A 9,762-nucleotide genomic window follows, 5' to 3' on the forward strand; every position below is an offset into this window, starting at 1 on the left:
AAGCCCTCGGCTCGCATGGCAGTGGTGCAGTCAATGATGAAGACCAGTTGTGCAAGAACTGCAAGGTATTTCCGTTCAGCTATAGATGAACTTTCTCAGTGGTCTCCTCCCACATCTCCACCAGACGCAGAGTACGTTCAGAGCGCAGAAATTTTTGCTGAAATTAACGAGAGTATTTCCACTGCGAATATTGATGCCACTCCACTGCGGAAGCCAACGGCAGTAAAACGGGAACGAGTAGCGTCGTACGTTTCCCGTAAAAAGAAAGAAGCTAGTGATGCATTAAGCAAGACAATAAGCCGCAAAATCAGTGAGGCATTTAATGTGGATGAGCCTGCGACGTCCGATGCAAGTTGTTCGAGCTGCTCTACTTACCTACAAAATATCAGGAGCGCGTACCAGAAGTGCGCTTCGCATCAACAGCGGTGTCAACTCCTAACACTTCTTGACGAAAGCATGACAAAGAAAGAAGCGTTGAGACTAATCCCAGAAGCCACAAAATACGTCATAGAGAAATCAAGAGCTCTATATAAGGGCGAAGCACGGTGTGTGGGCAATGCCCGAGAAGTACACGTGACACCCTGTCAGCGAAGCTGACGGTAGTTACTGCGCTGAAATACTATCTTCAAGACGAGATGGACTGGACTGTCCAAAGCCCTAACAAGAAGGATGTTATCCACGTACTGGAAGACGGCGAGAGAGTGGCTGCGACAAAAAGGTTTATGACACGCACCATACGTGAAACCTTTAACCTGTTTAAAAGCGCTCATCCGTGTATCAAGATGGGAATGACGAAGTTTTATACACTCCGGCCCAAGTGGGTGCAGACAGTTCCACGTCAACAGCAGTGTGTGTGCTCGTACTGTACGAATTTCGACTTTGTCATCGCAGGTATCAACAGTGCTTCATCCGCGCAGCTAAAGGGAGAGGACCTATAGGTCCTCTCCCTTTAGCTCGTTTTAGCTGGTCGCTCGTTTTTAGCTCGTTTGGCTCGTCGATAGTAGTTTTTATAAAAACGATGCCTATTTGTGAGAGCCACAAGATGCCTGCTTTTCCCAAGACTGCACACTTTGCGGAGGGGCCAAAAAGATTTCTCTGCAGAAATTGAAGATACAGCGGGACGACGACGTTAATCTAGCCGTCTGGGAAAATGGAAACCTCATAACGAAGACGCTAGAAGTCCTACAATTTCTTAAGGAAGTCGAAGTGCACCGCTGTTTACATCAAGCGCGAACACATACGCAACGTCCAGAGGAACGCCATCTGGAACGAAAAACACCTTGTCGAACGACGTCATGTCGTGTTGCACTTTGATTTTGCCGAAAACTTGTCAGTGAATCTATCAAGCGAGGTACAGGGACGGTGCTAGAAAACAGATCAAATTTCTTTATTCACTTGCGTGGCAACAACACCTGTGTTGACAACGAGCTCCGCAACGCGGTGAGCGACGGCATGTCCCACGACACGGCGCACGCACTTCTAGCTCTGGACAGGATAGTTGAGGCCCTGGAAGAAATCCTACCTGTGTTCACGCATCTCATCTACATCTCGACGGTGCAGCTGCGCACTTCAAGAATAGGTATCAGCTGTACGAGATGACGAAGAACAGGCTGCTAGTGAGATGGTTGTATTCTGCTAGTGGTCACGCAAAGATGCTTGCGATGGTGTTGGCGGTTCCCTGAAACATATGGCAAGCTTACACAACCTGCGGTGTACAGTTGCGGCAGCTATTCGAACACCTGCTGATTTCGTCCGTGTTCTCAAATAGAAAAAATCACTCAACGCACCTGCTGTAAATTCCGTCGAACGACATCACGGCGTTCCGAGAAGCAAGAAAGGAGAAGTGGGGGACGGTCCGACTGGAGTCACTAATGACTCTAGGTCCGACCTGTCGCAGGCATTCGTTCCTCTCACGTGTGGTATAAGAAATGGAACAGAGGGTCCGACAATGAAGACGTCCTGCTAGCAAGAAGTGTCGTCGACATGTATCCGCCTGAGTAATTGGGCCTGGCTTCAGGGTCCGAACATTCCGTAGTCCAGACCCGCTGGTTCGTGATACATGCAGTTCATCTACTTCAATTTTGTGATCTTGTGCCTCGTGAAATCATAGACGCACGAGCCTCGTGATGTCCAGTGCCACATTTTACCTGTCATGTGAAATACATTTTGTACGCGGAGTCTGTGGCGAATTTCCCCATTCATTATCATTAACTTATTTGTTGTTGTTGGTTGTACGCGGAACAGAGAGTAAAATACATGTAAAGAATAAATACTAAATAGCTGTCTGTCAACCTGTGTCCTCTAACATGATATTTTGTGACTGCGGAAATGGGGATACGCCCGACGGTACAAGAAACAGTTTGGAATCATTCGCTTGAATGTGGGAACGCAGGAAATAAATGGTAAAGTGGATATACAGACGTTAGAGCACGTCTGTGGTGTGTTAATACAGCCGTACGCCTGTGTGATGTCACTGCGTACCATGCGTCGCCTTTTCGCTCCGTTATGGTTGTCAAATGTTTTTAGTCCCTACAAAGTTTATACCGCTTGAAAGGCAATAGAAAGATGAATGAATGATATTTTTTTCGAGAAAATAAAGCGTGAGGTTTTCGAGAAATCGATCCGTGAAGTCGGCGTATTTTTCGAGGGTGATCCCAGTTTGCTCCCTCATACCGCCTTAGCTTTATCATTCACAATCTTTAGCGGAATACAGTTAGAAAGAGCACTTAATGGGCTATCTTTCAGTGTAAAAATAATTTCGGTTTAATGCCCACTTCCCCGACAGGAACGCTCCAAATTCACGCAAAAACGCGCTTTACGGCGTTTTTGCGATTTTTTCTCAAGCGAACGGGCGGCAGTAGGTATCGGGCTATGCAACAGAGTTACAGTCCGGTATGTAGAGAACGAGTAGAAAAAATATCGTCCCCATCACTTGAACGTAGGGCGCATAGGGTTGTCTCAAACTTCGGCGCGAGTGCTCGCTGATGAGGCACCGTGGTGCGCGCATCAATTTTTTTCCCGGCATTCGCTCCGATTTGAAGTCAGAAATTTGTACCAATGTTCATCACAAAGATGTGGCTTTCACACAAAAAATATGTAACAAAATCGAAGGACCTCGACGGACGGGCTTGCCTGAATTGATATGAAATCACCTTTATTTATTTTTGCAACACGGCCAGGAGACTGTACGACATCAGATGCACGTCCATCCTGAGCTAATAAACGCCACACAAACATCTATAAGAAGCCATAAAATCTGCCAAAGTTCTCCGGCTACCAGCTCACAACCCGGCATTGTCTCCACGAGGTCTTCGACTGATTAGTGAAAAGCAGTGCCTTTGACGTATAGTCCTCGATACGCTAACTGCTAGCCAACTAAACTATCAAAGACGCTAACTGGAACGGCATTTTGTTTTGGAAAAGCAAAGAAGGCACGAAACTCCCATCACCTTTTGTCGCCTTCATTTCCGTACAACATGCTGACGTGGTTGTCCTTTATGTCATCTTACTAATCCCACGAATGATTCTCACGGGAACCGAAAAGTGTGCAGGTGGGAGGGCAAATACACGGACTAAGGTTAGATAATAATACTTTATTTCATCACCAAATACACACGTCTACAACAGGATGGCCTATGCATGATGGGGGCTGTCCATACCATCGACCACCATTTGCCAGGGATGCCCTGCGCGGATGACACGCACGAGCTGCATGTAATTGACCAGGGATCTCATCACCCAGGTCAGATGAACACATTCTACAACAACACGGCGAATCAGGTGAATCAGCAGAGAATGACAATGCCATCTCAGGATCCGAGTTTAGTGAGTCTAGTCTATCCAAGAGCAGCAACCTGAATCAACAACAACAAAAAGAAAATTCCAGGATCTTTTTCCAAGAATGCTTCACATGGTTGGAGTTGGAGCTGGAATTAGGAAATAAAAATATGGAAATGGTGGCTCCAACAAAACACAGGAGCCGGCTACTCCAAAACATTTGAAAATAAAAATCAGCAACACTAAGAAGTTTCACATGGTCAATGAAACGACCGATCATTCGTCATGCCGGTCACCTCAGGACGCAATAAGAGAATGACTCTGCTGTCAGCTCCTGGGAGCCAGAGACGAACGTCCAGGTCATGTCACGACGTGTTAGAAGCCTACGGAGTTTCCGCATGTACTAAACGTCACCATGGCGTTGGTAAACAAACTGAAACCGAAACAAATCGGAGGGGCAGGGCTGGGTTCCACGAAAGGGCTCTTGTTCGCTGCCGCCTAGTGAAAGGAAAGTAGGAACGAAGGTCGCGCCCCTTTCAGGGGCCATCGTAATCTCCTCGAGACCGTGGCTTTCGGGCGCAACCTTGTTCGCCCCTAGCTTTGAGCGTAGTACAAGTCTACCAAATTGGTGGCGCTGTTGAACACTCATTTATTTACAAACAGGGAGAGGTCTATTGACAATGTCGTCTTTGTTGAAGCCGAGTGTAAACGAAGAAAAGCAACAAAGCAACAAGTAACGTGGGAAACGGTTACCAATTTTTGCAACTGAATATGTTATTAGTTACCATTTTTGTCAATGTATAACTAAGCAGTTACTTCGTTACCAAGAAAGTTACCAAGAAGTTCGGTGCTTGAAACCAGTTCCAGTCTATAAATATATTGGGGTTTACATATCCTCTAACCTTTCCTGGCGCCCACACATCGAGTACATCTCTAACAATGCTACACGCACCCTATAGGTTACATCAGGCGTAACTTTGGTCTTTTGCCAGTTCATCTAAAACTCACGCTATACCGAACACTTGTAATACCAAAGCTTGAGTACGCAGCTTCTATATGGGACCCGGAACATCAGTCACTTATTCAGAATCTTGAAAGTATTCAGAACTGCGCCGCTCGCTTCATTTTAGGTAATTATAATCGTACAGCAAGCGTAACATCTATGAAATCTACCCTTAACTTGCCGCCTTTATCACTGCGCCGCAAGGCAGCACGTCTCTCCTAGTTTCATAAAATTTGCTACCACAATCAAGTATTGCATTCTCCTTTATTATCGCGCCCATCTTACATCTCGTCTCGACTTGACCATGTAGGCAGAAGGTGCAAGTTCCATTTTGTCGTTCCAAATCATGTTTTGTTTCCTTCTTGCCTAAGACTTCCCAAGAATGGAACGGCCTCCCCGGTTCTATAACTTCGATTTCAGAGAGTTCTAACTTCAAAAAGGCCTTATATGATCACCTTCACTTGCAATAATCATTCACGTCGTTGTTAATTATTATCATGGTTACACTATGGTTAGATCTATACGTATTAACATGCTGATAATACCAAATCACTTTTACATGTTGTTTGTAGGCTTGTATAGTTCTGTAATCTTTGTAAGTTTAGTATAGTTTTTCAATTACAACTGCTCTGTTAATAGATATTTATATCCTAGCTTACACTGTAACCTATGCCCCTCTCCGCTTCATTGCTTTAAGCACTGAGGGTAAATAAAAAAAAAGTAACTGGTTACTGGGTAACGAGTTGCGTACAACTCCGTCAGCAAGGCTTCCGCAGGATAATGAACAGCTCAAAATTTCACAACATCTGGTTCACATCCCTAAATGGAAATCTCATTATGCCTACCCCGAGAAAGGGAAACCTCAGGTAATGCGAATACGAATTTTTATAACATTTCGCTAATCGTCCGAAAATGTGACGCTATATGCAGAATACCGCCAAAGAGGTACCAACACCATTTTGAGTCACACGTCTCGTGTTATGAAACTGCTCAGCCGAAGAAGTACCTTAAAATTATCTGCGAAATATCTCCTAACTTTCTCGTGAAGCTGCTAGCAGAATATGCACTTCATTGCGAAGCAGCTTCAGCAAGCAGGGTTGTTAACGGGTCACAATACACTATTATGACCACTATTACACTACTTACACTATTATAACCAAACACTATTATACACTATTTGTGACCAAAAAATTGCGGTACATACCTTGTTCCCAACACTCTCTATCACTTCACGCTGTTTGCACAACGGGATGCAGTAATGCGAGGACATTTTCCATCAGAAGAAGCGAGATCACGCGTTCAGAAAGCGTGTTGACGCTAGAGTCACTCAATGCACTTCGCTTCAGAGTAGCGACACTGAGTTCCACGGGCGAGCAGGAGAGGCCATTTTGTTTCCCCGCCACGCCAGCAACATATGACGTACCTAACGTAACCTAACGGCCCTCGCGATGCCATCTATCGAGGACGCTCCAAAATGTTGCTCCTGTTGCAAGCAGCTCACCAAGGTAACCACACACACACTCACAGCCTTGAGCTCACTTTGACCTCCTCAGGACGCTCTCGTGGACAATACATAGATAGTGCCTCATGACGAACACACGCTCTTCCCTAAACTACTTCCATTGTTATGGTAGCTCCTGAACTAAGGATGGCGCTGGTGTGGAACGGAAACAAAATGGATTCCCTGCTCGGTTTCGCTACTCTGCAGCGAAGCTTCTCTAGTGATTCTTGTTGACACGGCACACGCTGTTTCTCTTGACATAACCAAGATGGCGGACGTAGTTACTATCGTGCCCACGAGATGGCATCCAACAATAACGTCTCTGTTTCTTACTGCTTTTGATTTGAGACAGTATAGGTTCATTGAAAAAAAATTCCTTTAATTTTTTTCCTTTTTTCCAGTTATTCAATGGCAATTATTCCTAATGCATATCCATTATGTTCCATATGTTACGTTAAGTCGGAGTCCTCTCTTTCTTTCGTTATTGCATATCCAATGTTGGAGGCGTCGGGAATATTTGGCATATGTGGTCAGTATTTAACCAATACTGGTAAAATGTTCGGCTACTAGGTCATTGTACCCAGTTACCCAACAAACAGTACAGGACCAATATATTGGATGAGTTTTGCCCGTGTCTTCCCACTTCGCCTAATGCATTTTATCAGATTATCTCCCAATCCCTCGCCGTATTCCCTCACCCGACACTGCACGAGGTCCCAGTTCGCCTAACGTATGTGCAAGGCAGTCCCATTTCGCTTACTGAGGCATATCATGTGAAGAAAGAAGGCGTTTCTCCTTATCCATTGCAGCCTGTGCTTGATAGGTTGGCTTGATACCAGTAGTAGTCATCACCGCTCAGTTCTTCGTACCTTTTCGCACTAAGTAATTTGAAACACTTTTAGAAACTGAAAGGTGGCAACCCTCAACGTTCGCAAAGCGCAAAGTTGGAGTCGGTCCTGGATTAGCGGCCAGACATCACGTGATATTGAAGTACAACGTAACGTATTTAGACAGGTTCCTAATTACCATTAGACTTTTTTTTAAAGCAATTCTTGAGAAATTCGGTTTAAACTGTTAACGGTTGTAACCGAGTTCCGTGCCCGCGAGGTGACCTGCACCATCTGTTCTCTCCTCGACTCTGTGTCGTCTGCTCGCTGCATCGTTGGCAGAACAACGAATTAAACGAATTGTTTAATTCGTTCCAAGTGATTTAAACGAATGTGTGGTTTGCGTTGTTGGGTTCCGGAATACACAAACCGTGCACCTTCGCAATGAAATGCACTCACGAGACGGGAGACTCGCAACGAGATAGTGAGAGAGACCGTGAAAGAAGGGGCGATTCCACGTCAAGAGATCCAACGGGTCAAGAGATTCATCGAGTCAAGAGATCCACCAATGGATATCTTGACTCGATGGATCTCTTGACCCGGTTGGATCTCTTGACTCGTCTGAGGGTTCGCCAGGCTTGGATCTTTTGACCCCTTTGTGTTACGTCGTTAACTCTAACATCGCTAAGCAGCAGAAATTACCCGTATTGAAATTCGAGGGACTTGTTTTACGTGAGGTATAAGTAGAATACAAATGCAGGTGGCAAATCAACATCTCATTTTTATTGACTTAGTTACTTACTTTGTAACACATAGCGCAGTCAAAGAAAAGCCGACAGTTCTCTTATGTCATTTGTGTTAAAAACAGGTGGTTGCATTGTAAGATCGACCTGTTTGTAACACAGGATTTATAGGAGTGCTGTCTTCTTTCTTTTTTTTTTCTCAGTGCTTCGTGTTAGAGATTATTTCTATAGTTAGCGTGGGCTATACGTACACTCACGTTGGGTAGGCCGGCTGCTGTTTCAAACACGTTGATTATTCAAACACTTCTCGTATCACAGCAGGCTCGTAGTCGAAGAGCCAAGTCGCAGTTGTGGACACACGTTCTACATGGCGGAACCGTCTGATCATGGACTCTCTCAGGGTACGAAAGATAGCTTCATATGCCCGAACATCTTTCTTTGTGTGTGTGTGTGTGTGTGTGTGTGTGTTTCTGTATTAATGTTTTGGCTTAATTTTTCCCGCCGTCCACAAAAGGACAAAGACAAAGCACTTTGCGGCTGGGCCCATTATTATTGGTAACAAACTTCAGTCCTGGCATAACGTGGGGACGGCTGCTCAAATGGACACAAAAGTACAAAGACAGCTCTGAGTCCAGCAGTATGCCCTGCATTTTGGGGTTGAGGTCAATGAACGTGACAGGTCAATGTTGATTGGAAAGCACAGTCGGACAGTATTTTCCCGCACGGTCAGTAAAAGAATAGAATAACGTGACAAGGGTGGGGGCCAATGAAAAGAACGCGACAAGGATAAGTTTTAAGCTCTGCGGCCTACGATACTTTGTAAGTTGAGCTCAATATTCTTGGTAACAAGCATCCGTTCTGGCATAGCGTGTTACGGCGCTAGGGGCAATGGACATAAACGTGCAAAGGCAAAAGGGAGACTCGACTCGCCGCTGTAACCTACAGCGCAATCCCAGGATCTTCTCGCTTACTTTTTTTTGTACGTGTGTGGTAAGAAGAGAGAAAACACCGAAAAGTCTTCACTGTTACCGGCCATATTACTTCCTAACTTAATACTACGTACAGCGCAATCGTTCTGCAATGAACATGGTAAGGGATAGACTTTCTTTTCTGTCGGGAATCCTGACCAGTATAACGCTTTGATTGGTTGAATCTCTTGACTCGCCCGTCACATGACCGGTTGGATCTCCTTACTCGATGGATCTCTTGACTCGTTGGATCTCTTGACCGGGTTGGAACTCTTGACGCTTTGGATCTGTTAACAGATGGTCCGAAGAAATCCCTCACCGAAGGAAAGAAATATTGTCTGCTCCCCCTCATTCACGGTCTCTGTCACTCTCTCGGGAAGCAGGCAAGAAACAAAGGAAGACAAGTCGCGTACAGGATAAATGACAGAATAAATGAATGACAGAATAAATGACAGAATAAAGTGTCTTGTGAACCATAAAAATCAGTACGTTCCATGCAGGAACGTTGTATATACTGGGTGTTTCCTTTTATCTGCAACAAATTTTCATGAAAAGGGGAGTTGCCTTTAGGCGGTTTTACTTTTGTCATTGGATTACTCGACGGGGCTGCTACTAGGAAACAAATTTTTGCTCAATTATGGGACTAATTAACAGATATTTTAATCAATTATTGGCTTTAGGGAGCACATTGCAATTGCAATATTAAAGCCTGATCACCACATGGTCCGCTCGAACCACTCATGAAGCACTAAAGTAGTCTCAGCGCGTGCTATAGACCTAAGTATTTCACCTCGGCCGTCCGCCGGAAACAGGAAGTGATCGCCAAAAGAGCGACGGTGACGTCGATATCTACGTCATACGCGGTGTTGGCTGTTGGCAACCCCTCATCACGGTATGTTTCACGATCTTTGTTTTTTGTTTTTTTTTTCTTTGTCCTTCCTTT

General features: G+C 45.0%; 1 long non-coding RNA gene across 1 annotated transcript; it reads right to left on the reverse strand.

Moving 5' to 3' along the window:
- Positions 1-1,366: 1,366 nt before the first annotated feature.
- Positions 1,367-2,098, reverse strand: LOC135395380 (uncharacterized). Its single transcript, XR_010423050.1, has 2 exons — positions 1,788-2,098; positions 1,367-1,678 (listed from the first exon to the last, which is right to left on the reverse strand). It is a non-coding gene; the product is annotated as an uncharacterized LOC135395380 (long non-coding RNA).
- Positions 2,099-9,762: the final 7,664 nt, after the last annotated feature.

This window comes from Ornithodoros turicata, chromosome 5, assembly GCF_037126465.1.
Source record: "Ornithodoros turicata isolate Travis chromosome 5, ASM3712646v1, whole genome shotgun sequence".
Lineage (NCBI taxonomy): Eukaryota > Metazoa > Arthropoda > Arachnida > Ixodida > Argasidae > Ornithodoros > Ornithodoros turicata.